Source organism: Bubalus bubalis, chromosome 3 (assembly GCF_019923935.1).
Source record: "Bubalus bubalis isolate 160015118507 breed Murrah chromosome 3, NDDB_SH_1, whole genome shotgun sequence".
In the NCBI taxonomy this organism is placed as follows: Eukaryota; Metazoa; Chordata; class Mammalia; order Artiodactyla; family Bovidae; genus Bubalus; species Bubalus bubalis.
Window position 1 is genome coordinate 95,423,799 of NC_059159.1, and position 24,991 is coordinate 95,448,789.

General features: G+C 35.8%; 1 non-coding gene across 1 annotated transcript; it reads left to right on the forward strand.

Annotated features, from left to right (window-relative positions):
• The first annotated feature begins 17,758 nt into the window (after positions 1-17,758).
• Positions 17,759-17,865, forward strand: LOC112584036. The gene has a single exon (XR_003108395.2). It is a non-coding gene; the product is annotated as a U6 spliceosomal RNA (small nuclear RNA).
• The last annotated feature ends 7,126 nt before the right edge of the window (positions 17,866-24,991 follow it).

Here is a 24,991-nt window from a genome sequence, read left to right on the forward strand (position 1 = left end):
TGAGTTGTCTCAATATATCACACAAAGTGTTTGGCACAGAATAAACTGTTTTCCTTTTACAGTCTGAAGAAAGAGTTTACAGACTAATGATAATTAATAATAGATTATGAGTGATAAAATTTGTTAGAAGTTGGAAATTATACCTAATGATTTAACTTTATTTTTTTTTAAGCTAACTCATTCTATACATTAACATGAAAATTTCACTGCGTGATTTGGCTTTAAGCCATTTGCTACAGATATGCATAAGATTTTTTTAGAAGATAAAAGGCAAAACTTTCATTAGTTTATTTTAAAGTAAATGATTCAAAGTGAATCATCTGTTAGTAAAAAAATTAAGTTTTCCATATTTCCTTCAATTTTGTGTTTTCTTTTTGTCAAAGGGATTGTTCTGGAAGAACTTCAATAAATGCAATAATAAAGATTAAATACATAGTTGCATTTCAGGATCCTAAAAAATCAGATATAAAACTAATATTTCCAGATACTTTAATCTTACTAATTTGATTGCTATTATATTTGTTTATTTAAATAATGCAACTAGGAACTATATTGTTTTGAAGTAAGAATCAGGTACCTCTTATACCTTTTGTTTTAGTAATATGTCCAAGGATGTAATATAACTTGGAAACACATTTTTCAAAATACTCGAGAACTTGGAGATCTCAAAAAAAAACAAAACAAAACAAAACAAAAAAAACTCAAGAACCTAAGCATTTTTTTTTAATTCTTAGAATTATGTGTGTAAAATAAAGCACTATAATTAACCGTATGCTTTGAGAGCTATCTTCAAGTGCCAGATAAGACAAGATAGTGAGCAAATGAGTCTAATACAAAATATATTTTATTTTGAACTTGAGTCCATCTTTAATTACATGCCAGCTGCCAAATTAGTTCTACTCAGTTTAAAAGAAAAAATGCATTTTTTAAATGAATTCATTTTAAATGTGAGATTCTAATATAATCATGCTAGAGACAATGTATACAATGCTTCTTATCAATTCTAGCTATGTGATTATAAAAATTAGAGTGACATTTTATTTTCTTACATTCAGAGCAAAATACAATATAATATAGTTTGGGAATTTAATAAGCACCTTGATAAAACTTCTTCAATGTGAAATTTTAGCTTTTTCTAAATGAGCATGGAGTGACTGTATCTAACTGAAATCATTTGTATTTCATTGTTCTTCACAGCAGTGGGGGACTGGTGATTGCAACTGAAGTCTGGCAGTAGTAGCTAGTCAATCTTGGAAGATAATATAGCATATAATATAATATACATTATATGGTACATATTACATATAAATTTGAAATACAAAAATTCTATATTGAAAGATTTTACCCTCAAAACTTCTAAGTTTACTTTATATTTCTATCACAACTATCATCACATCTGTCAGAGTTCTGACAAAATGTGATCCACTGGAGGAGGAGATAGGAAACCACTCCAGTATTCTTTCTACAAGGATCCCTTGAGCAGTAAGAAAATGCAAAAAGATATGACACCAAAAGATGAGCCCCCCAGGTCAGAAGGTGTTCAGGGGGAAGAGCAAGGGGCAATTACTAAAAGCTCCAGAAAGAATGAAGAGGTCAGACCACAGTAGAAATGACACCAAGTTGTATATGTTTCTAGGTGGTGAAGGTAAAGTCCAATTCTGTAAAGAACAAAATTACATGAGAACCTGGAATGTTAGATCCATAATCAAGGTGAATTAGATATGGCCAAGCAGGGGATGGCAAGATTGAACTTCAACATGTTAGGAATCAGTGAACTAAAATGAATGGGAATGGGCAAATTTAATTCAGATGACCATTATATCTACTACTGTGGGCAAAAACCCCTTAGAAGAAATGGATTAGCTTCTATAGGCAACAAGAGTCCAAAATGCAGTATTTGGGTGCAACCTCAAAATGACAGAATGATCTCTGTTTGCTTCCAAGGCAAAACATTCAACATTTCAGTAATCCAAGTAATATGACCCAAACACTTATGTCAAAGAAGCTGAAATTGATGCATTCTATGAGAACTATAAAACCTTTTAGAATTCACCTCCCAAAAAATGTCCTTTCCCATCACAGGGGATTGGAATGCAAAAGAGGGGAGTCAAGAGATACCTGGAGTAAAAGGAAAATTTGACCTTGGAGTACAAAATTAAGCAGTGCAAAGGCTAATAGAGTTTTGTAAGAGAACACCCTGGTTTTGGCAAATATCATTTTCCAACAACCCATGAGATGACTCTACACATAGATATCAACCAGATGGTCAATACAGAAAGCAGATTATATTCCTTGCAGCTGAAGATGTGGAAAATCTATACAGTGAGCAAAAACCAGAACTGGAATTGACTATGGCTTAGATCATGAGCTCTTTATTACAAAATTCAGGCTTAGATCAAAGAAAGTAAGGTAAAGCACTATGTCACTCGGGTGTGATCAAAATCAAATCCCTTATGATTATACAGTGGAGGTGACAAATATATTCAAGGGAATAGATTTCATAGATGGATTTCCTGAAGAAGTATGGATGGAGGTTTGTAACGGTGCAAGAGGAAGAGACTGAAATCATCTCTAAGAAAAAGAAGAGCAAAGTGCAAAGTGATTGTGTAAGGAGGCTTTACAACTATCAAAGGAAAGAAGAGAAGTGAAAGGAAAGGGAGCAATGCAGCGTATCAGAGAATATGGAAGAAAGATAAGAAAGAGAGATAAGAGACAAGAAAGCCTTTTTAAGCAAACAATGCAAAGAAATAGAGGAAAGCAATAGAATAGGAAAGACTAGAGATCTCTTCAAGAAAACTGGAGATATCAAGGGAATATTTCGTGTAAGGATGGGCATGATAAAGGACAGAAACAGTAAGGACATAACAGAAGCAGAAGAGATTAAGAAGAGGTAGCAAGAATACACAGAAGAACTATACTAAAAAGATCTTACTGACCCAGATAAACATGACGTTGTGGTCACTCACTTAGAGCCAGACATCCTGGAATGTGAAGTCAAGAGGGCCTTAGGAAGCATCACTATGAATAAAGATAGTAGATGAAATTCCAACTGAACCATTTCAAATCCTACAATAATGCTGTTAAAGGGCTGCACTCAATATAACAGCAAATTTGTAAAACTCAGCAGTGATCACAGACAGGAAAAGGTCAGTTTAGTTCCAGTCCCAAAGAAAGGGAATGCCAAAGAATGTTCAAATTACCGTATAATTGTGCTTATTTCACATGCTAGCAAGGTAGTACTCAAAATTCTTCAAGATAGGCTTTAGCAGTATGTGAAGAGAACTTTCAGATGTACAAGCTGGGTACATCTCAAAGATGCATAGGAATCAGAGATCAAATTGGCAATATTCATTAAATCATAGACAAAGAAAGTTCAGTTCAGTGGCTCAGTTGTGTCAGACTATTTGTGAAGGCATGGACTGCAGCACGCCAGGCTTCCTTGTCCATCACCATCTCTTGGAGCTTGTTCAAATTCATGTCCATTGAGTCAGGGATGCCATCCAACCATCTAACCCTCTGTCATCCTCTTTTCCTCCTGTCTTCAATCTTTCCCTGCATCAGGGTCTTTTCCAATGAGTCAGTTCCTCCCATCAGGTGGCCAAAGTACTAGAGTTTTAGCTTCAGCATCAGTCCTTCCAATGAATATTCAGGGTTGATTTCCTTTAGGATTGACTGGTTTGATCTTCTTGCAGTTCAAAGGACTCTCAAGAGTCTTCTCCAACACCACAGTTCAAAAGCATCAATTTTTTGGTGTGAAGTTTTCTTTACAGTCCAACTCTCACATCCATATATGACTACTCGAAAAACCATAGCTTTGACTAGATGGATCTTTGTTGGCAAACTAATGTCTCTGATTTTTAATATGTTGTATAGGTTGGTCATAGCCTTTCTTCCAAGGAGTGTCTTTAAATTTCATTGCTGCAGTCACTGTCTGCATGAATTTGGAGCCTAAGAAAATAATCTGTCTCTGTTTCCATTGTCTCCCCATCTATTTGCCATGAAGTGATGGGACCAGATGCCATGATCTTAGGTTTTGAATGTTGAGTTTTTAAACCAGCTTTTTCACTCTCCTCTTTCACTTTCATCAAGAGGCTCTTTCGTTTCTCTTTACTTTCTGCCATAAGGGTGGTGTCATCTGCATATCTGAGGTTATTGATATTTCTCCTGTAAATCTTGATTCCAGCTTGTACTTCATCCAGCCTGGGATTTCACATGATGTACTCTGCATACAAGTTAAATAAGCAGGGTGACAATACTCAGCCTTTCCCAATTTGGAGCTAGACCTTTGTTCCATGTGATTCTTGACTTGCATACGATTTCTCAGGAGGCAGGTAAGGTGGTCTGGTATTAAGAATTTTCCACAGTTTGTTGTGATCCACACAGTCAAAGGCTTTAGTGTAGTCAATGAAGCAGAAGTAGATGTTTTTCTGGAAGTCTCTTGCTTTTCCTACAAGTCAATGGATGTTGGCAATTTGATCTCTGTTTCCTCTGCCTTTTCTACATCCAGCTTGAAAATCAGGAAGTTCTTAGGTTCATGTACTGTTGAAGCCTAGCTTGGAGAGTTTTGAGCGTTACTCTCCTAGTGTCTGAGATGAGTTCTCACATGTTAGAACTAACACCAAAAAAGATGTCCTTTTCATCATAGCAGACTGGAATGCAAAAGTAGGATCAAGTACTTCCTGGAGTAATAAGTAATACCTGCAGTAACAGGCAAGTTTGACTTTGGAGTACAAAATGAAGCAGGGCAAAGGCTAACAGAGTTTTGCCAAGAGAATGCACTCATCATAGCAAACACCCTCTTACAACACAAGAGAAAACTCTACACATGGACTTCACCAGATGGTCAGTACCAAAATCAGACTGATTGTATTCTTTGCAACTGAAGATGGAGAAGCCTATACAGTCAGCATGGCTCAGATTATGAACTTCATAGTGCAAAATTCAGACTTAAATTGAAAAAAGTGACAAAAAGAGTCAAGGGATTAGATCTAATAGAGTGCCTGAAGAACTATGGACAAAGGTTCATAACATTATACAGGAGGCAGTGATCAAGACCATCCCTAAGAAAAAGAAATGCAAATAGGCAAAATGGTTATCTGAGGAGGCCTTAAAATAGCTGAGAAAAGAAGACAAGCAAAAGGAAAAGGAGAAAAGGAAAAATATACCTATCTGAATGCAGAGTTTCAAAGAATAGCAAGGAGAGATATGAAAGCATTTAGTGATCAATGCAAAGAAATAGAGGAAAACAATAGAATGGGAAAGAGATCGCTTCAAGAAAATTAGAGATACCAAGGAAATATTTCATGCAAAGATGGGCACAATAAAGGACAGAAACGGTATGGACCTAAAAGAATCCAGAAGATACTAAGAAGAGATGGCAAAAATACACAGAAGAACTATACAAAAAAAAAAAAAAAAATCTTAATGACCCAGATAACTACCATGATGTGATCACTCACTTAGAGGCACACATCCTGGAATCCAAAGTCAAGTGGGCCTTAGGAAGCATCATTACAAACAAAGCTAGTGGAGGTGATGGAATTCCAGTTGAGTTATTGCAGATCCTAAAAGATGATCCTGTGAAAGGGCTGCACTCAATATGCCAGCAAATTTGGAAAACTCAGCAGTGGCCATAGGACTGGAAAAGGTCAGTTTTCATTCCAATCCCAAAGAAAGACAATGTCAAAGAATTTTCAAACTACCACACAATTGCACTCATCTCACATGCTAGCCAAGAGAAAGCAAGGGAATTCCAGAAAAAAATTATCTATTTCTGCTTCACTGACTATGCTGCTAAGTCACTTAAGTCCTGTCGGACTCTGTGCGACCCCATAGACGGCAGCCTACCAGGCTCCCCATCCCTAGGATTCTCCAGGCAAGAACACTGGAGTGGGTTGCCATTTCCTTCTCCAATGCATGAAAGTGAAAAGTGAAAGTGAAGTTGCTCAGTCATGTCCGACTCTTAGCAACTCCATGGACTGCAGCCTACCAGGCTCCTCCGTCCATGGGAATTTCCAGGCAAGAGTACTGGAGGGGGGTGCCATCACTGATTATAGTGAAGCCTTTAACTGTGTGAATTACAACAAACTGTGGGAAATTCTTAAAGAGATGGGAATACCAGACACCTTACCTGTCTCCTGAGAAATCTGTATTTAAGTCAAGAAGCAACAGTTAGAACCAGACGTGGAACAACAGACTGGTTCAAAATTCGGAAAGGAGTATGACAAGGCTGTATATTGTCACACTGATTATTTAACTTAGAATGCTGAGTACATCATGCAAAATGCTGGGCTGGATGAATTACAAGTTAGAAATCAAGATGTTTGGGAGAAATATCAACAATCTCATATATGCAGAGGAAAGCATGCTAATGGCAGAAAGTGAAGAGTATCTAAAGAACCTCTTGATGAGGGTGAAAGAGGAGCAAAAGTTGACTTAAAACTCAACGTTAGAAAACAAAACAAAATAAAACAAAACTGAGATCATGGCATCTGTTCCCATAACTTCATGGCAAATAAAAGGAAAAAAAAAAAGTGGAAGAAGTGGTGAATTTTCTTTTCTGGGGCTCCAAAATTACTGCAGATGGTGACTGCAGGCATGAAATTTAGCCAACTTTTTCACTCTCCACTTTTGCTTTCATCAAGAGACTCTTTAGTTCTTTGCTTTCTGCCACAGGGTGGTGTCATCTGCATATCTGAGGTCACTGATATTTCTCCTGGAAATCTTGATTCCATCTTGTGCTTCATCCAGCCCAGCACTTTGCAATTTAGCCATTGAGAATGCTTGGTTTGGGATGGCTTGATCCTTGTATGGAAAGCTATGACAAACCTAGACAGCATACTATAAAGCGGAGACATCGTTTTTTCAACAAAGCTCCATATAATCAAAGCTATGGTTTTTCTAGCAGTTGTGTATAGATGTTAAAGTTGGACCATAAAGCACCGAAGAACTGATGCTTCAAATTGTGGAGCTGTAGAAGACTCTGAGTCCCTTGGACTGCAAGGAGATCAAAAAAGTTGATCCTAAGGGAAGTCAGCCTTTCATATTCATTAAAAGGACTGATGATGAAGCTGAAGCTCCAGTACTTTGGCCACCTGATGCAAAGAGTCAACTCATTGGAAAAGATTCTGGTGTTGGGAATATTGAAGGCAAAAGGAGTACTGGGTGGCAGAGGATGAGATGGTTAGATAGCATCACTGTCTCAATGGACATGAATTTGAGCAAGCTTTGGAAAATTTCAAAGTACAGGGAAGCCTGGCACACTGCAGTTCATGGGATCTCAAGAAGTTGGACATGACTTAGAGACTGAACATAAAGAAAAGATAATCCTTAATGGCAAAGATTTGATGCCCCAGAACAGTGGTCTTAAAAACACTTGGTCTTAAAAACATTTACCCTTAAAAATTAATAAAGATCCTTATGTTTATTTATTATATTACAATGATAGATTGATATCATTCCTTAGAAATTAACTGATAATTTAAATATATATATGTTATTCTAAAAAGCAGTAATTAATTCATCAGTTAACATAAATAGTATTTTATTCCTTACAAATATATTTTTCAAAAAAACAAAAATTTTTAAAGAAGATCTGCATTGTTATTATAGGATTTGCACATATCTTTCCTGTGTGCATTAATAGATTACAATGATATTCCCCTATGTGCCTTTTTCATTCAATCTCTTCAGGTATCCCAGGTCATTTAGAAACGACACTCCTGAGAGAATAAACGAATATTTGAAAAAATTGTAATTCCTCTAATTTATTTATTTTTAATTGAAGGATAATTGCTTTACAATACTATGCTGTTTTTTTTACCAAACATCGACATGAATCAACCATCGGTTTACCTATATCCCCTCCCACTTGAACACCACTCCCACCTCCCTACCTAGTGAATATTGTTTTGATGTCCCAGGCCTTCTGAAAAGATCTCAGGACACTCAGAGATCCCAGACCACACTTTGAGAATTTATGCCCCAGATATCTTTAGGGGAGCAAATCTAGAGTTTAATACTTACAAAAAGTGTAACAACTGAGACACCTGTAGCTATTTGAAAGTTATAAAGGACTGATGCATAAGTGAAAATATCTGCTGATTGTCAAGTGGAAGTGTGAAGGATAACTCTGGCCTATGTGGACCCTTGAATAGAATAAAACTCTGCAATGGCAATGTGGAAACTGAATACTGCACCATGCTTTGAAGAAAGTCAATTAATAATGCTAATGTGGTACACAGGGCTTCCCTGGTGGCTCAAAGGCTAAAGTGTCTGCCTGCAATGTGGGAGACCTGGGTTTGATCCCTGGGTCGGGAAGATCCCCTGGAGAAGAAAATGGCAACCCACTCCAGTGTTCTTGCTTGGAGAATCCCATGGATGGAGGAGGCTGGTAGGCTGCAGTCCATGGGGTCGCAAAGAGTCGGACACGACTGAGAGACTTCACTTCACTTCACTAATGTGGTACACAGGGACATAAATCGATAAATCAACCTTACAAGGATATGGCCTTAGCAGGAGCAAAGGTTTTATTTACAGGGATAGTTTTGTCACCTATGATATGCTACATTACCATAGGGGAAAAACCTCACTGAGGAGGATATAACTCTTAAACAAAAAAGTATTTGGGGAAATAAGACATCGAAAATTAGCTAGAATCACACACACACATGCAAACACAAAGAAAGAACTGGACATTACAGATTATATTAAAAATAAGCTTTATATGCTTAATAGTCTTGTTTTTAAAGTACTTATAATAAAGAGAGAAAAAGGATAGAAAAATATCTCAAGTATTCTTAAAAAGTAGAATTAATACTCAAAATATACTCAATGAGATTAAAACATAAACACCCACATTGCCATTAATACTTAGAAAAATATCAAGAACACTTAGGATTATTTAGGAGCTATTTTAAATATGAATAAATGGAAGTGAATTTCACATCTGCGATTACCTACACTGTAACATAGAAAGTAAAAGAGATAGAAAATTTCAAATAGATGGGATATAACAACTCTCAAAACACATCCACCAATAATTTTGAAAGAAGAAGACAATAAATGGGAGAGATTAATATCAGAAAGTTCTAAGACTGAAGAAGTGAGATATTAATATAGAAGACAATTAGTTCTACAAAGCATAAACAACATCAATCTTCACTGAGGCATACTAAAATTAAAAGAGAATTGAAAGAAAAGTATATTTAAAAATAACAAGAAAGGAGTATTCAAGTCAGTAGTCTTCTCATCAATAAATATACAACAGAAGGCAATCAAAAGTACTCTAAACTGCAAAAGAATTATCAAAAATTGTATCTAGTTATCAGCAATATGCGAACCATGAACTTCCAGATGTTCAAGCTAGTTTTAGAAAAGGCAGAGGAACCAGAGATCTAATTGCCAACATCCACTGGATCATCGAAAAAGAAATAGAGTTCCAGAAAAACATATATTTATGCGTTATTGACTATGCCAAAGCCTTTGACTGTGTGGATCACAATAAACTCTGGAAAATTCTGAAAGAGATGGGAATACAAGACCACCTGACCTGTCTCTTGAGAAACCTATATGCAGGTCAGGAAGCAACAGTTAGATCTGGACATGGAACAACTGACTTGTTCCAAATAGGAAAAGGAGTATGTCAAGGCTGTATATTGTCACCCTGCTTATTTAACTTATACACAGAGTACATCATGAGAAACGCTGGGCTGGAAGAAGCGCAAGCTGGAATCAAGATTGCCAGGAGAAATATCAATAACCTCAGATATGCAGATGATACCACCCTTATGGCAGAAAGTGAAGAGGAACTCAAAAGCCTCTTGATGAAAGTGAAAGAGGAGAGTGAAAATGTTGGCCTAAAGCTTAACATTCAGAAAATGAAGATCATGGCATATTGTCCCATCACTTCATGGCTAATAGATGGGGAAACAGTGGAAACAGTGTCAGACTTTATTTTGGGGGGCTCCAAAATCACTGCAGATGGTGACTGCAGCCATGAAATTAAAAGACACTTACTCCTTGGAGGAAAAGTTATGACCAACCTAGATAGGATATTCAAAAGTAGAGATATTACTTTGCCAACAATGGTCCGTCTAGTCAAGGCTATGGTTTTTCCACTGGTCATGTATGGATGTGAGAGTTGGACTGTGAAGAAAGCTGAGCACCGAAGAATTGATGCTCTTGAACTGTGGTGTTGGGGAAGACTCTTGAGAGCCCCAGTGGACTGCAAGGAGATCCAACCAGTTCATTTTAAAGGAGATCAGCCTTGGGTGTTCTTTGGAAGGAATGATGCTAAAGCTGAAACTCTAGTACTTTGGCCACCTCATGCGAAGTGTTGATTCATTGGAAAACTCTGATACTGGGAGGGATTGGGAGCAGGAGGAGAAGGTGACTACTGGATGGCATCATCGACTCGATGTCCGTGAGCAGGAGGAGAAGGTGACTGCTGGATGGCAGCACCGACTGTCCGTGAGTTCCAGTGAACTCCGGGAGATGGTGATGGACAGGGAGGCCTGGCGTGCTGCGATTCATGGGGTCGCAGAGTTGGACATGACTGAGTGACTGAACTGAACTGAACTGATAAGTTGTGAAATTTTCTGATTAGAATCTTTGGAAGTACCATTGAAACATTCACTTTCTCAAGAAGAAATGAATACAAAAGAAGGGATTCAAATGCAAGGAGTCATTTGTTGTTCAGTCTCTCAGTCATGTCTGACTCTTTGTGACCCCATAGATTGCAGCACTGAAGGCTTCCCTGTTCTTCGACTTCTCTATAAAAATAATTTAACTGTTTAGGAAGATCCAACAGAATGCTGAACATAGAAAGAATAACTTAATAGTATCATCCAGGTAAAATATATAATAAAGAGTAAGCATAGAGAGATTATTTTAAAGAGTACCTCTACACCTAGTCCCCAGAAGTATGCTTTTCCCATGTTAAAACAGTTTAGTAGGCTCTGTCACAGCTCTAACCATCAAGATATTGCAATTACATTTGAGGTTCTACCATTTCAACATGGAACTTATACAAGAAGAAAAATTGAACAACAAAATGGAACAAAAATGAAAGTGGAAAAAAAGTGGAACAAAAAGGAAAAAAGTAATTTTGCAAATTTTCATGCTGGGTACATGTTGTGTAACATGTAAATGATTTCAAGAATCATACATTTATATGATTCTATATAACAATTTATACAATTGTATATAATTAAGCTTACCGATAGAATCAAGAAGGACCCTTCTGGATCTGAATTTTATTTATTTATTCAGAAATAGGTAAATAGTAAACTCTAGTTCTGAGTGGCCTATATTACTTTGTAGTTTTATCTAGAAAATGTTAATTTTTCTGGCTACAACTGTCACAGGTTTTGGTATAGTAACTCATGCATAATAGATTATCCTTATAAAAGTGGAATGCTTAATTCTTTTTCTTTTCTTTTTTCTCCTCCATGTTATGATATCATAGTGTCACTGAGGCAGTATGTCAGGAATCTGTAGGTTCCACAATTTGCCAGAACTCAGAAAACTGAGGAAGAAGACCTGTTATTTTCAGAGTTATGGTTTATCATATCAAAGGGATGCAGATTAAAAACATTTTAAATAAAGGTTTCATAGGGTGAAGTGCAGGAGAAACCAGGCAGGGCTTCTACTGTCTTCTTCCAGTGGACAGTGCTTCCTTCTCTCAGCAATAGTGTGAGTCAACATTATTAACAGAAAGTTTTTCCAACCAGGAAAGCTCTCTCAAGCCTTGGTATCCAGGATTTTTGTTGGAGGTCACTGATGGAGTCTTGGAGTGCTCATACAACTGACCTTAGACTACTAAGTCTCCAGACCCATACCCCACAGAGGTCAAACTGATATAGTTTGAATCAGGGGCCCATGTAAACAAAAATAGATGTACACTCTAAAAAACATTATTCAGCATAAATTATCTGATGTGGTGTAAGGTCTCAGGTAAACAAAGACATTCTTGTCTGACAAGGCCTTTTCCAAGTGTTCAGAGTTCATCTCACAGGAGCTGGTCAAAGACCAGTACTTTGTTTGAAATTTGCAGGGCTTGAGCATCCCAAAAGTGGTTAATTCTTAGTACACAAGCAATCTTAGTGTCTTACCCATAAAACTAACTTTGAGATGACACTCACCTCTCATTTAAACTAAAAATTATCTTGCCTGTTTTATTTGACTGCCTTTGCTCTCCCCACCACACACACTTTATAGCAGAAATAAAACTCTATCCACCACATCCCCACCATGAAGATGAACTGAGATCAACTTCAAGCTGAATTCCACTTCATTTCAGCTTATACATGGCAATTTTCCAGAGAGCAACCTTTGCTTCAGAGTTTTCTAATATTATGAACCTCACTCCTTGTGTTACAAAATTTCACTTACAGTTTTGTTTTCATTTCAAAGATTTTCTGTACTAGAGTAAACCTGTCCCATATTTTCTTTACCATATGTTATGTTGACATTGGTGTTTAATCTTCATTTACTCTTTGAAGATCAATTTAGTTGTCATTTTAAATAGTAGAACATTGCTGCTAGCCTCATTCAGAACACAAACCAAAATGAAGATGCAAATATCTTACTCTTCGGTGCTCCATGCACCCTGTTAAACATCCATAGGAAACTATGATTCAACGGAGTTTGAATTACATATTGAAATGTTAATATGCCAGATCTTGACATGATGAGTCAAGAGACATGATACTTGAGGAGATTCTTGATTAAACAATAGGAATTTCCAATTTGGAAGCTTAACATGAAGGAATATGAGAATATGTTTGGTATACCAATGTTAAAAATTTAACAGTAAAAGAAAGAATAACAAATATGAAACTGGGATAACCTAAGGGAAATATATATACTGTTATATAGTTTTTAAGAGTAGTTTCTCATTGTTGTTGTTCAGTCACTAAGTTGTGTTCAACTCTTTTCAACTCCATGGACTGCAGCATATGAGCTCCCCTGCCCTTCACCATCTCCCAGAATTGCTCAAACTCATGTCCATTGAGTCAGTGATGCCATTCAACCCTCTCAACCTCTGTCATTACCTTTTCCTCCTGCCCTCAATCTTTCCATCAGGGTCTTTCCCAACGACCTGGCTTCTCAATCGGTGGCCAAAGTACTGGGGCTTCAGCTTCAGCTTCAATCCTTCCAATGAGTATTCAGGATTGATTTCCTTTATGATCGACTGGTCTGATCTCCTTGCAGTCCAAGGAACTCTCCAGTCCTTGGAGACTCTTGGTCCAAGAGTCTTCTCCAGTGTCATAATTCTAAAGCATCGATTCTTCAGCACACAGGCTTCTTTATGATACAGGCTTCTTTATGGTTTTTACTGGAAAAACCATAGCTTTGACTACATGTTTGTCAGCAAATTGATGTCTCTGCTTTATAATACACTGTCTAGGTTGTTACAGCTTTTCTTCCAAGGAGCAAGCGTCTTTTATTTTATTTATTTTTTCTTAAGTGTCTTTTAATTTCATGGTTGCAGTCACCTCTGCAGTGATTTTGGAGACCAAGAACATAAAGTCTTTCACTGTTTCCACTTTTTCTTCTTCTATTTGCCATAAAGTGATGGGACCAGAAGCCATGATCTTGGTTTCTTGAATGTTGAATTTTAAGCCAGCTTTTTAACACTCTTCTTTCACCCTTGTCAAGAGGCTCTTTAGTTCCTCTTCACTTTCTGCCATAAGGTTGGTATCATCTGCATATCTGAGGTTGCTGATATTTCTCCCAGAAATCTTGACTCCAGCTTGTGAGTCATCTAGCCCAGAATTTCACATGATGTAAATAAGCAGGGTGACAATATACAGCCTTACCATACTCCCTTCCCAATTTTGAACGAGTCCATTGTTCTATATGGAGAAGGAAATGGCAATCCACTCCAATATTCTTGCCTAGAGAATCCCAAGCACAAAGGACCCTGGTGGCCTGCTGTCCATAGGGTCGCACAGAGTTGGACACAACTGAAGCAACTTAACACGCATGCATGCATTGGAGAAGGAAATGGCAACCCACTCCAGTGTTCTTGCCTGAAGAATCCCAAGGACAGAGGACCCTGGTGGGCTGTGGTCTATGGGGTCGCAGAGTCGGACATGATTGAAGCGAGTTAGCAGCAACAGCAGCAGCATTGTTCCATGCTCTAACTGTCGAACTGTTAGAAATATTCCATGTTCTAACTGTTGCTTCTTGATCTGCATATGAGTTTCTCAGGAGACAGGTGAGGTGCTCTGCTTTTCCCATTTCTTTAAGAATTTCCCAAGTTTATTGTGACCCAAACAATGAAAGGCATAAGTAGATGTTTCTCTGGAATTCCCTTGCTTTCTCTTTGATCCAATGGATGTTGGCAATTTGATCTCTGGTTTCTTTGCCTTTTCTAAACCCCACATGCAAATCTGAAAGTTCTTGGTTTATGCACTTCTGAACCTCCCTGGAAGGATTTTAAGCATTACTTTGCTAGCATGAGAAATGAATGCAATTTTGCAGTAGTTTGAACATTCTTTGGCATTACCTTTCTTGGAGTTCCAACCCATTCCTTGGATTGGAATGAAAACTGAGCTTTTCCAGTCCTGTGGCTACTGCTGTGTTTTCCAAATGTCCTGAGATATTGAGTGTAGCATTTTAACAGCTCAGTCATTTAAGGTTTTAAATAGCTCAGCTGGAGTTCCATCACTTCCACTAGGTATGTTTGTAGTCATGCTTCCAAAGGCCCACTTAACTTCACACTCTAGGATGTCTAGTTCTACGCCAGTGACTACACCACAGTGATTATCGGGGTCTTAAGACCTTTTTCATATAGTTCTTCTGTGTATTTTTGCCACCTCTCATTAATCTCTTCTGCTTTTGTTAGGTCCTTCCACAACCAGGTCTTGTTTTTGCTGACTGTATATTGCTTCTCCATATTCAGCTGCAAAGAATATAATCAAACTGATTTTGGTGTTGACCATCTGGTGATGTCTATGTGTAGAGTCATCTCTTGCATTGTTGGAAGAAGGTGTTTGCTATGACCAATGTGTTCTCCTGACAATATTACATTAGTCTTTGCCCTGTTTCATTTTGTACTCTAAGGCCAAACTTGCCTGTTACTCTAGGTATCTCTTGACTTCCTACTTTTGCATTCCAATCCCTCATGATGAAAAATACATCTTTTTTTTTTTTTTTCCTTGTTAGTTCTAGAAGTTCTTGTAGGTCCTCAGATAACTGCTTAACTTCAGCTTCTTCAACATTAGTGGTTTGAGTAAGATTGGATTACCGTGATGTTGAATGGCTTGCCTTGGAAACAAAACAAGATCCCTGTCTTTTTTGAGATTGCACCTAAGTACTGCATTTCAGATTCTTTTGTTGACTGTGAGGGCTACTCTGTTTCTTCTAAGGGTTTCTTTCCCACAGTAGTATATATAATGGTCATCTGAATTAAACTCTCCCATTCCTGTCACTTTAATTCACAGATTTCTAAAATGCTGATATTCACTCACCTTCTCCTGCTTGACCATGTCCCATTTACCTTGATTCATGGACCTAACATTTCAGGTTCCTATGCAGTTTTGTTCTTTACAACAATCAGACTTTATGTTAACACCAAGTCACATCCACAATTGAGCATCTTTTCTGCTTTGGCCTGGGTTCTTCATTCTTTTTGTAACTATTTATCTGCTCTTCTCCAGTAGCATACTGGATGGCTGCTGATCTGGGGGAGCTCATATTCTGGTGTCATATCTTTTTGCCCTTTTGTATTTTTCATGGGGTTCTCAAGGCAAAAATGCTGAGGTGGTTTGCCATTCCCTTCTCCAGTGGACCACATTTTGTCAGAACTCTCCATCAGAACCCCTCTGTCTTAGGTGTCCCTGCACAGCATGGCTCATAGTTTCATTGAGTTATGCAAGACTGTGACCCATGGGATCATTTTGGTTAGCTTTCTGTAATTGTGGTTTTTCATTCGGAAGTCTATGGGATTGTAGTTCTTGCTTCTTCTGTCTGCCCTCTGATGAATGATGATAAGAGGCTTGTGCAAGCTTCCTGATAGGAAGGACTGGCTGTTGGGAAAACTGAATCTTACTCTAGTGGGCAGGACCACGCTCAGTAAATCTTTAATCCAATTGTCTGCTGTTGGTTGGGACTGTGGCCCCTCCCTGTTAGTTGTTTGGCCTGAGGTGACCCACACATGGAGACTATAGGCTCTGTGCTAGGACTATGGGCAAACTCCAAGAGGACTTATACCAACACAGGCCTCTCAGAACTGCTGCTGCCTGTGTGCCTGTCCCCATGGCAGGCTGATCCACACCTTTGTAGGAGCTTTTGGTCTCTACTCCTACATTTTTCAAGTACTCCTCTTAGAAAGTCATACAGACAGAGAATTTCAAGGCTCAGTGTAGCCATGTAATTTTGAGAACCAAAAATATTTTCAAACCACAAGTATCTGTAATATTACATGAAAATCAACATTTCTGTTCCCATCTTCCCTTACAAAAAGGAGAACAAATTAAACACATTTTTTTTAGTCTTCTAATATATAATTTAGTGTTCTCCATAGAAAAAACTAGGAAGATATATATATATATATATATATATATTTAAAGACTATAAAATATATTAAATATAATCATATATTATAGTGTTGTGGCATCTGGCATGTCTAAAATTCTTGGTGAGCAATTAGTTTGGAAACCCATGAAATCAGGCTGCAACACTGGGGAGGAAACTTCTCCGGGAAATCTTACTTTTTACCCTTTGAGGCTTCAGCCTGATTGGATGATGCCCAAGCTCACTATGAAAGGTAATGTCCTTTACTTAAAGACATCTGATTGTAGATACTAACCTCAGCTACAAAATGCTTTGACAGCAACATTTAAACTACTGTTTGATACAGTAGCCTAGACAAGATGACAAAAACTAACTATCACAGTGTAGATAAGGGATTTCAAGAACAGAGGATAAAACCTTTAGAAATGTATGAAGAGACTAAAAGCTAGAGTCTGTCAGCTAATAGCACTCCTTGAAGCATAGTGAAATTCCATCTATGGCTGTCCCAGGCATTTTTGTTTAAACTCATATACACTTTTGTGTACTAAAATGGCATGCTGCTGTTGCTGCTGTTAAGTCTCTTCAGTCGTGTCCGACTCTATGTGACCCTATGGACTGCAGCCTACCAGGCTCCTCTGTCCATGGGATTTGTCAGGCAAGAGTACTAGAATGGGTTGCCATTGTCTTCTCCAAAATGGCATGCAATGCTTTATAAACCAGATATTTAAAATCCAACCAGAAATAAACAAAACAATTAAATATCCCCAAATGGAACGAGTATCATTGAGGACCAATATGAATGTCACAGGCTTTAAAAAATTGCATGAAGAAGCCTAAAAGGAGAGGCTTGTACAACAAGAAGAAAAATAAGAAATACTTTTAATAGTTGTTCCAAGCTAGAAGAAAACAGAAAAGCAAATTGAAGTTTATGAAGTTTTATAATCAACAAGTGTTTCTAAATTGCCTGCTCTTATTTTGATGATTATTTGTCAAAAAGAATAACTAAAGGTATTTAAAATAATAGAATTAATATCTTTTTATGCCATTAAAACTGAAAAAAATTGAAAAGTTTCTATGAGTAATTCAGCTGTTATGAATATTTTCTGTCCTCTGGATCCAGCTGTTCTAAATGCTTTCTGTTATAAATACTTTCTGTCCTCTGGATCCAAGTGGTTCATAATGTACAGAAAAATTTATCAAAATATCACTGAAAGTATTTAAGAAATAACTGAGAGTGCTCGCTTCGGCAGCACATATACTAAAATTGGAACGATACAGAGAAGATTAGCATGGCCCCTGCGCAAGGATGACACGCAAATTCGTGAAGCGTTCCATATTTTTTTCAGAATGGAAGAAAATAATAGCAAATGAAGCAACTGACAAACAACTAATCTCAAAAATATACAAGCAACTCCTACAGCTCAATTCCAGAAAAATAAATGACCCAATCAAAAAATGGGCCAAAGAACTAAATAGACATTTCTCCAAAGAAGACATACAGATGGCTAACAAACACATGAAAAGATGCTCAACATCACTCATTATCAGAGAAATGCAAATCAAAACCACTATGAGGTACCATTTCACACCCGTCAGAATGGCTGCGATCCAAAAGTCTACAAGCAATAAATGCTGGAGAGGATGTGGAGAAAAGGGAACCCTCTTACACTGTTGGTGGGAATGCAAACTAGTACAGCCACTATGGAGAACAGTGTGGAGATTCCTTAAAAAAACTGGAAATAGAACTGCCTTATGATCCAGCAATCCCACTGCTGGGCATACATACTGAGGAAACCAGAATTGAAAGAGACACATGTACCCCAATGTTCAACTCAGCACTGTTTATAATAGCCAGGACATGGAAGCAACCTAGATGTCCATCAGCAGATGAATGGATAAGAAAGCAGTGGTACATATACACAATGGAGTATTACTCAGCCATTAAAAAGAATACATTTGAATCAGTTCTAATGAGGTGGATGAAACTGGAGTCTATTATACAGAGTGAAGTAAGCCAGAAAGAAAAACACCAATACAGTATATTAACACATATATATGGAATTTAGAAAGTCCAAAAGTCTTTTGGACTCTGAGGGAGAGAGTGGGATGATTTGGGAGAATGGCATTGAAATACGTATAATATCATATATGGAACGAGTTGCCAGTCCAGGTTCGATGCACAATGCTGGATGCTTGGGGCTGATGCACTGGGACAACCCAGACGGATGGTATGGGGAGGGAGGAGGGAGGAGGGTTTAGGATGGGGAACACATGTAGACCTGTGGCGGATTCATTTCGATATTTGGCAAAACCAATACAATATTGTAAAGTTTAAAAATAAAATAAAATTAAAAACAAAAAACAAAAATCAACATTCAAAAACTGACTGTATTTCTTTATACCAGCAATGAACAAGTGAAGACTGAAGTTAAAAATATAAAATCATAAAAAAAAAAAATAAAATAAAGTGCTGAAAAGAAAAAAAAAAAGAAATAACTGAGATCATGAGTAATACTTGCATATGATAGAAATCAATACTGCAGCAATAATATGTGAAAAATGAGGAAAATGTATCTATATACTAGTGCTCTCCATTAGAAGAATACTGCAGGGCACATTTGTAATTTTAAATTATCTGTCTAACATAATAAACAAAAAAAGAAACATGATAATGTTATATTTTATTTAATCAGATAGATACAAAATAGTATCATTATCATTGATATGATAATATAACAATATTAACAATGAGATATTTTACATTATTTTAGCAATAATTTTTCAAAATTTGTCATGCATTTTACACTTTTTTTAACTCTTTATTTTATCTTGGAATATGGTTGATTAACCATGTTGTGCCAGGCTCAAGCATGAAGAAAAGTGATTCAGCCACACACATATATTCTTTCTTAAATTTTCTGCATATCTAGGTTGCCACATAATATCGATCAGTTTCCTGTTCTACACAGTACGTTCCTGTTGGCCATTCATCCCAGATATATCAGTATACAGATCAATCCTATGCTTATAGTACATCTCAATTTGCCCCCAATTTTTACTATTTAATAACTGAATTGTATACTAATTTCCTTTAGTATTGACTTCTATATTTAATTTCAAAATTTTAATATATTTTCTAAGATCATAAAATATAGTCATTGTGTGTTCATTACTATAAATATCAAATTTAAGTGTTCAATGAACTGAAAAGAAATTTTAAAGTAATGAATAGGATGTTCATCAAATTTTTCTTAGTTTATTAGAAAATTTACATAACTGTTGATTATACTTAATATCTTTTGAATATTGATTCAAGTTAGAAACTTGTATAGTCTTTTTATATTTGGGGTTTTAGAAAATTTTAATTTCAAAATAAGTTTTATACTCATCTAGTTAAGTCACAGAAAATTTTTGTTTTCTTCAGATTCATATTTAGCTAATGCATAATCAGGATAATATCATGAAACTATAGTTAATCACACTGTCAGATTTTTCCCATTGGTTATTTAATATTTCTTGTATGCATTCCTTATCTTTCAGGATAAACTTGAACTAATGTTAACAATTAACAGTAAAGTAAATTTTTGTAACACTTATCTGCAAAATAACTAATGAGTATGTCAAAGAACACTAAATTGTTAAATTCATTGTCTTTTACTTGTTTAAGCAATTCCATAAGTGGCCAATGATCCAAGTTATTTGTATAAACATACTGAATAAATACAAAAAAACAGCAAAAAAGTATTTTTAATCTTTATCATTTATTTAAAGAAACATTAAATTCTTATTTAAAAATACTCTTAAACTCAGACTTTTGACTTGATATATTTGGAGAAATATACATATGATAGAAAGAAATAATATATTTATTTAAGACACTTCTTTGACAAATACTAAAAACCCTAAAACTTTGATTTCTTTTTAGGATACAGATTTACAACTTATTGCATATTTGAAAGTCTGGAGACAAAATTTATGTAAAAAATTCATTAAGCAATGTCTTACCATATATAGGTAATCTTTGATATTGTAAAGCTATTTACTGTAAATTGTTTGATGACTTAATTGAAAAGTCTTCATATTGCCAAAGCAATCTTCTTTATACTCTTCTATATACTCTTCTTTGTATATCAAGAGATATATATTTATCTCTTGATGGATATTTAGGTTACTTCTGTATTCTGGTGATTGTTAAGCAATGCTGCTATAAACATTGGGATATATGTATCTTTTTGAATTAGCCTTTTAATTTTTTTTCAGATATATACCAAGTGTAGTTGCTGGATCAGGAGTTAGTTCTAATTCTAGATTTTTAAGGAACATCCATAGTGCTGTCCACAATGGTTATATCAAATTCAATTCCCACCCTCAGTGTACAAGTGTTCCCTTTCTCTATATCTTCACTGATCATTATTATTTGTAGTCTTTTGATAATAGTCATTCTAATAGGTTGGATGTCTCTTATAATTAGTGATGTTGAGAACTTTTTAGGAGAAGGTAAGCACCCCACTCCGGTACTCTTGCCTGGAAAATCTCATGGACAGAGGAGCCTGGTAGGCTGCAGTCCATGGCGTCGCTAAGAGTGGGAGAGCACTGAGCAACTTCACTTTCACTTTTCACTTTCATGCATTGGAGAAGGAAATGGCAACCCACTCCAGTATTCTTGTCTGGAGAATCCCAGGGACAGGGGAGCCTGGTGGGCTGCCATATATGGGGTCGCACAGAGTCGGACACAACTCAAGCAACTTAGCAGCAGCAGCAGAGAACTTTTTCATGTAGCAGTTGACCATCTGAATGTCTTCTTTGGAGAAATGTCTATTCAAGACTTCTTCCCATTTTAAATTAAATTATTTGGTTTTTAAAATTGAGTTGTATGATCTATTTATATATTTTGTATATTAACCTTTTCTCAGTCATATAATTTACAAATATTTTCTCCCATTCAAGTAGGTTGTCGTCCCATTTTGTCATTGGTTTCCTTTGCTGTGAAAAAAACTTACATTTAATTAGGTTCTATTTGTTTTTTGTTTGCTTTTTTTTTTTTTTCCTTAACTTTTGTTTCTTTTGTCTTATGAAACAGAGCCAAAAAGATATTGGTATGATTAATCTCAAAGAGTGCTTTGCCTATGTTTTCTTTCAGGAATGTTATGGTATATAGTCTTACATTTAGGTCTTTAATCCATTTTGAGTTGTTGTTTTTTTTCTTAATATGGTGTTAGAAAATGTCCTAATTTCATTATTTTACATGTGGCTGTCCAGTTTTTTCAGCACCACTTACTGAAAAGACTGTCTTTCTTCCACTGTATTTCCCCGCCCCCTTTGTCACAGATCAGTTAACCATATACATGAGTTTATTTTTGGCCTCTTTATTCTGTTGCATTGAACTATGTGTCTGTTTTTGTGTCAGTACCATTCTGTTTTGATTATTGTAGCTATGAACAATGGGCTGAAGTCAGGGTGTGTGATACTTTTAGCCTTGCTTTAATTATTTTTTTTTTTCAAGATTGCTTTGGCAATTTGGTGTTTTCTTTTTTTGTGTGGTTCCACAGAAATCATAGGATTATTTGTTCTAATTATGTGAAAAATGTGATGGGTATTCTGATAGGAATTGTATTATATCTATAGATTGCTCTGGGTAGTGTGAACAATAAAACAATATAAATTCTTCAAATCCAAGGATACAGGATACCTTTTCTTTCTTTTGTCATTTTCAAATTCCTATATAGGTGTTTTATAGTTTTCAGAGTACAGATCTTTTACCTCCTTGGATAAATAATTCCTAGGTAGTTTACTATTTTTGATGAAATTGTACATAAGATTATTTTCTTAATTTCTCTTTATGATAGTGCATATTTAGGGTGTAGAAAAGCAATATATTTCTATATATTAACTTTGTATCTTGTAACTTTACTGAAGTCATTTATTAGTTCTAGTAGTTTTTTGGTGGAGGGTTTTCTATATACAGTATCATGTCATCTGCAAATATTGACAGTTTTATAACATTTTCCTTTCCAATTCAGATACCTTTTATTTCTTTTATTTATATTATTGCAAAATTTTATTTTATATTTTTGTGCATACACATAATAGAAATGAATAAATACTAAAAAAACAAAACAGAGAACAGGATATATAGCTAATATTTTCTAATAATTTAAAATGGAGTATAATCTATAAAAATATTAAATTGCTATGTTGTACACCTGAACCTATTATAATATTGCAAATTATTGTTCAATATTTTTTAAAATTATGAAGTATATGACCGGTGTTTAAACTTCTAGAAAGAAGTATAGGCTATCATATATTAAAAACTGCTGTTTAAGATAAAGGAAATAAAATTGAGGAATTGTGTAGAATATTAAGATAGTGAATGCCTGAGGTCATGATAATGGGAATCCTGCCAAGTTTATAAAACAAAGCTATGAGAAATATCTTGTTAACACAAAAGAACTTTCTAAGAAGTTATGGCTTGATATACCCTTTGGAGATTTATATGTTACACACTTGCCCTTTGGAAGAGTTGAAGTAATTATTTAAAGTTATCTCATTTCCTGTAAAAGTTTTATGTATCCAGCATATCGGAAATAGTACATTCAAATGAAAAGTTCTTATTTAATATAAGAAAAAACTGATAGAAAATATAAAAATAACTGACAGTTTTTCATTAACATAATAGTGCTAAACATTAAAAATAGGCAGATAAGTTTTATCTTGGTTAACTAAGTATTGACTTTTTACTATAATTACATGCATGAACACATACAAACTCACACAAGAGATACATTTGATAGCCCTGACAAATATAAATTATTTGAATACCTATTGGAGATTGGAGAGACCTGAACAGAACAATGTATGGATGAAGATATAATTTTTTATGACTTCCTCCAAGGAATATAATTAATCTACTTATCTATTTCTAGTGAACAAGGATATTAAACAGTTCTAGGTCACCTTCCTTCATTAAAAAAGGAAGTGAACAGTTACAAAAGAAGATACCATAAGATGCTCCATTAGTTTCTACAGTATTTCATATATGAAGTCATAGTCTCAAAAAAAAAAAAAAAAAAAAGGTAAATTAGAATAAAGAAAGTTGACCAAAAAAAAAAACAGTAAAACAGAAACATAGGAAATAAAATGACCAGATAGCAAGAAAATGAAGCTATGGAATTAGAGTATGTCAATAAATATAATTACTATGCAAAGGAATTTAATATGGTGAATTTTACCAGATTACAGGAAGATACAAATACAGCAATTGGAAGAAAATGTCTTCAGCAAATTAGACATTGATTAAAACAGAATTAGGAATCAGTGAACTAAAATGGACAGGAACGGGAGAATTTAATTCAGATGACCATTATATCTACTACTGCGGGCAAGAAGTAATATAGAAGAAATAGAAGAAATAGAGCAGCCTTAACAGTCAACAAAAGTCTGAAATACAATACTTGAATGCAATCTCAAAAACACAGAATAATCTCAGTTCATTTCCAAGGCAAACCATTTAACATCACAGTAATCGAAGTCTATGCCCCAAACACTAATGCCAAAGAAGCTGAAGTTGAAAGGTTCTATGAAAACCTAAGAACTTCTAGAACTAACAAAAAATGATGTCCTTTTCATCATAGGGGATTGGAATAAGAAAGTAGGAAGTCAAGAGATACCTGGAAAAACAGGTAAAATTGGCCTGGGAGTACAAAATGAAACAGGGCAAAGGCTAACAGAGTTTTGTCAAGAGAACACACTGTTCCAATTAAACACCCTCTTCCAATAACTCAAGAGATGACTTTACATATAGATATCACAGATGGTCCACACCAACATCAGATTGATTATATTCTTTGCAGCCAAAGAGGGAGAAGCTCTATACAGTCAGCAAAAACAAGACCTGGTCACGTAAGGATCTAATAGAAGCATAAGAGATTAAGAAGAGGTGGCAAGAATACACAGAAGAACTATACAAAAAAGGTCTTAGTGACCTGGATAATCATGATGGTATAGTCACTCACCTAGAGCCAGACATCTGGAATATGAAATTAAATCCTAAGAAGCATTACTATGAACATAGCTAGTGGAGATGATGGAAATACTGTACAATTGTGTTCATTTCACATGCTAGCAAGGTGATGCTCAAAATTCTACCAGCTAGGTTCAGCAGTAAATGAACTGAGAACTTCCAGAGGTACAAGTGGTATTTAGAAAAGGCAGATCAACCAGAGATCAAATTGCCAACATTGCTGGATCATAGAGAAAGCAAGAGAATATCAGAAAAAAATGTTTGTTTCTGCTTCACTGACTAAGCTAAAGCCTTTGATTCTGGATCACAACGAACTGTGGAAAATTTTTCAAGAGATGGGAATACCGGACCATCTCATCTGTCTTCTGAGAAACTTGTATGCAGATCAAGAAGCAACAGAACCAGACATGGAACAATGGACTGGTTCAAAATTGGCATAGGAGT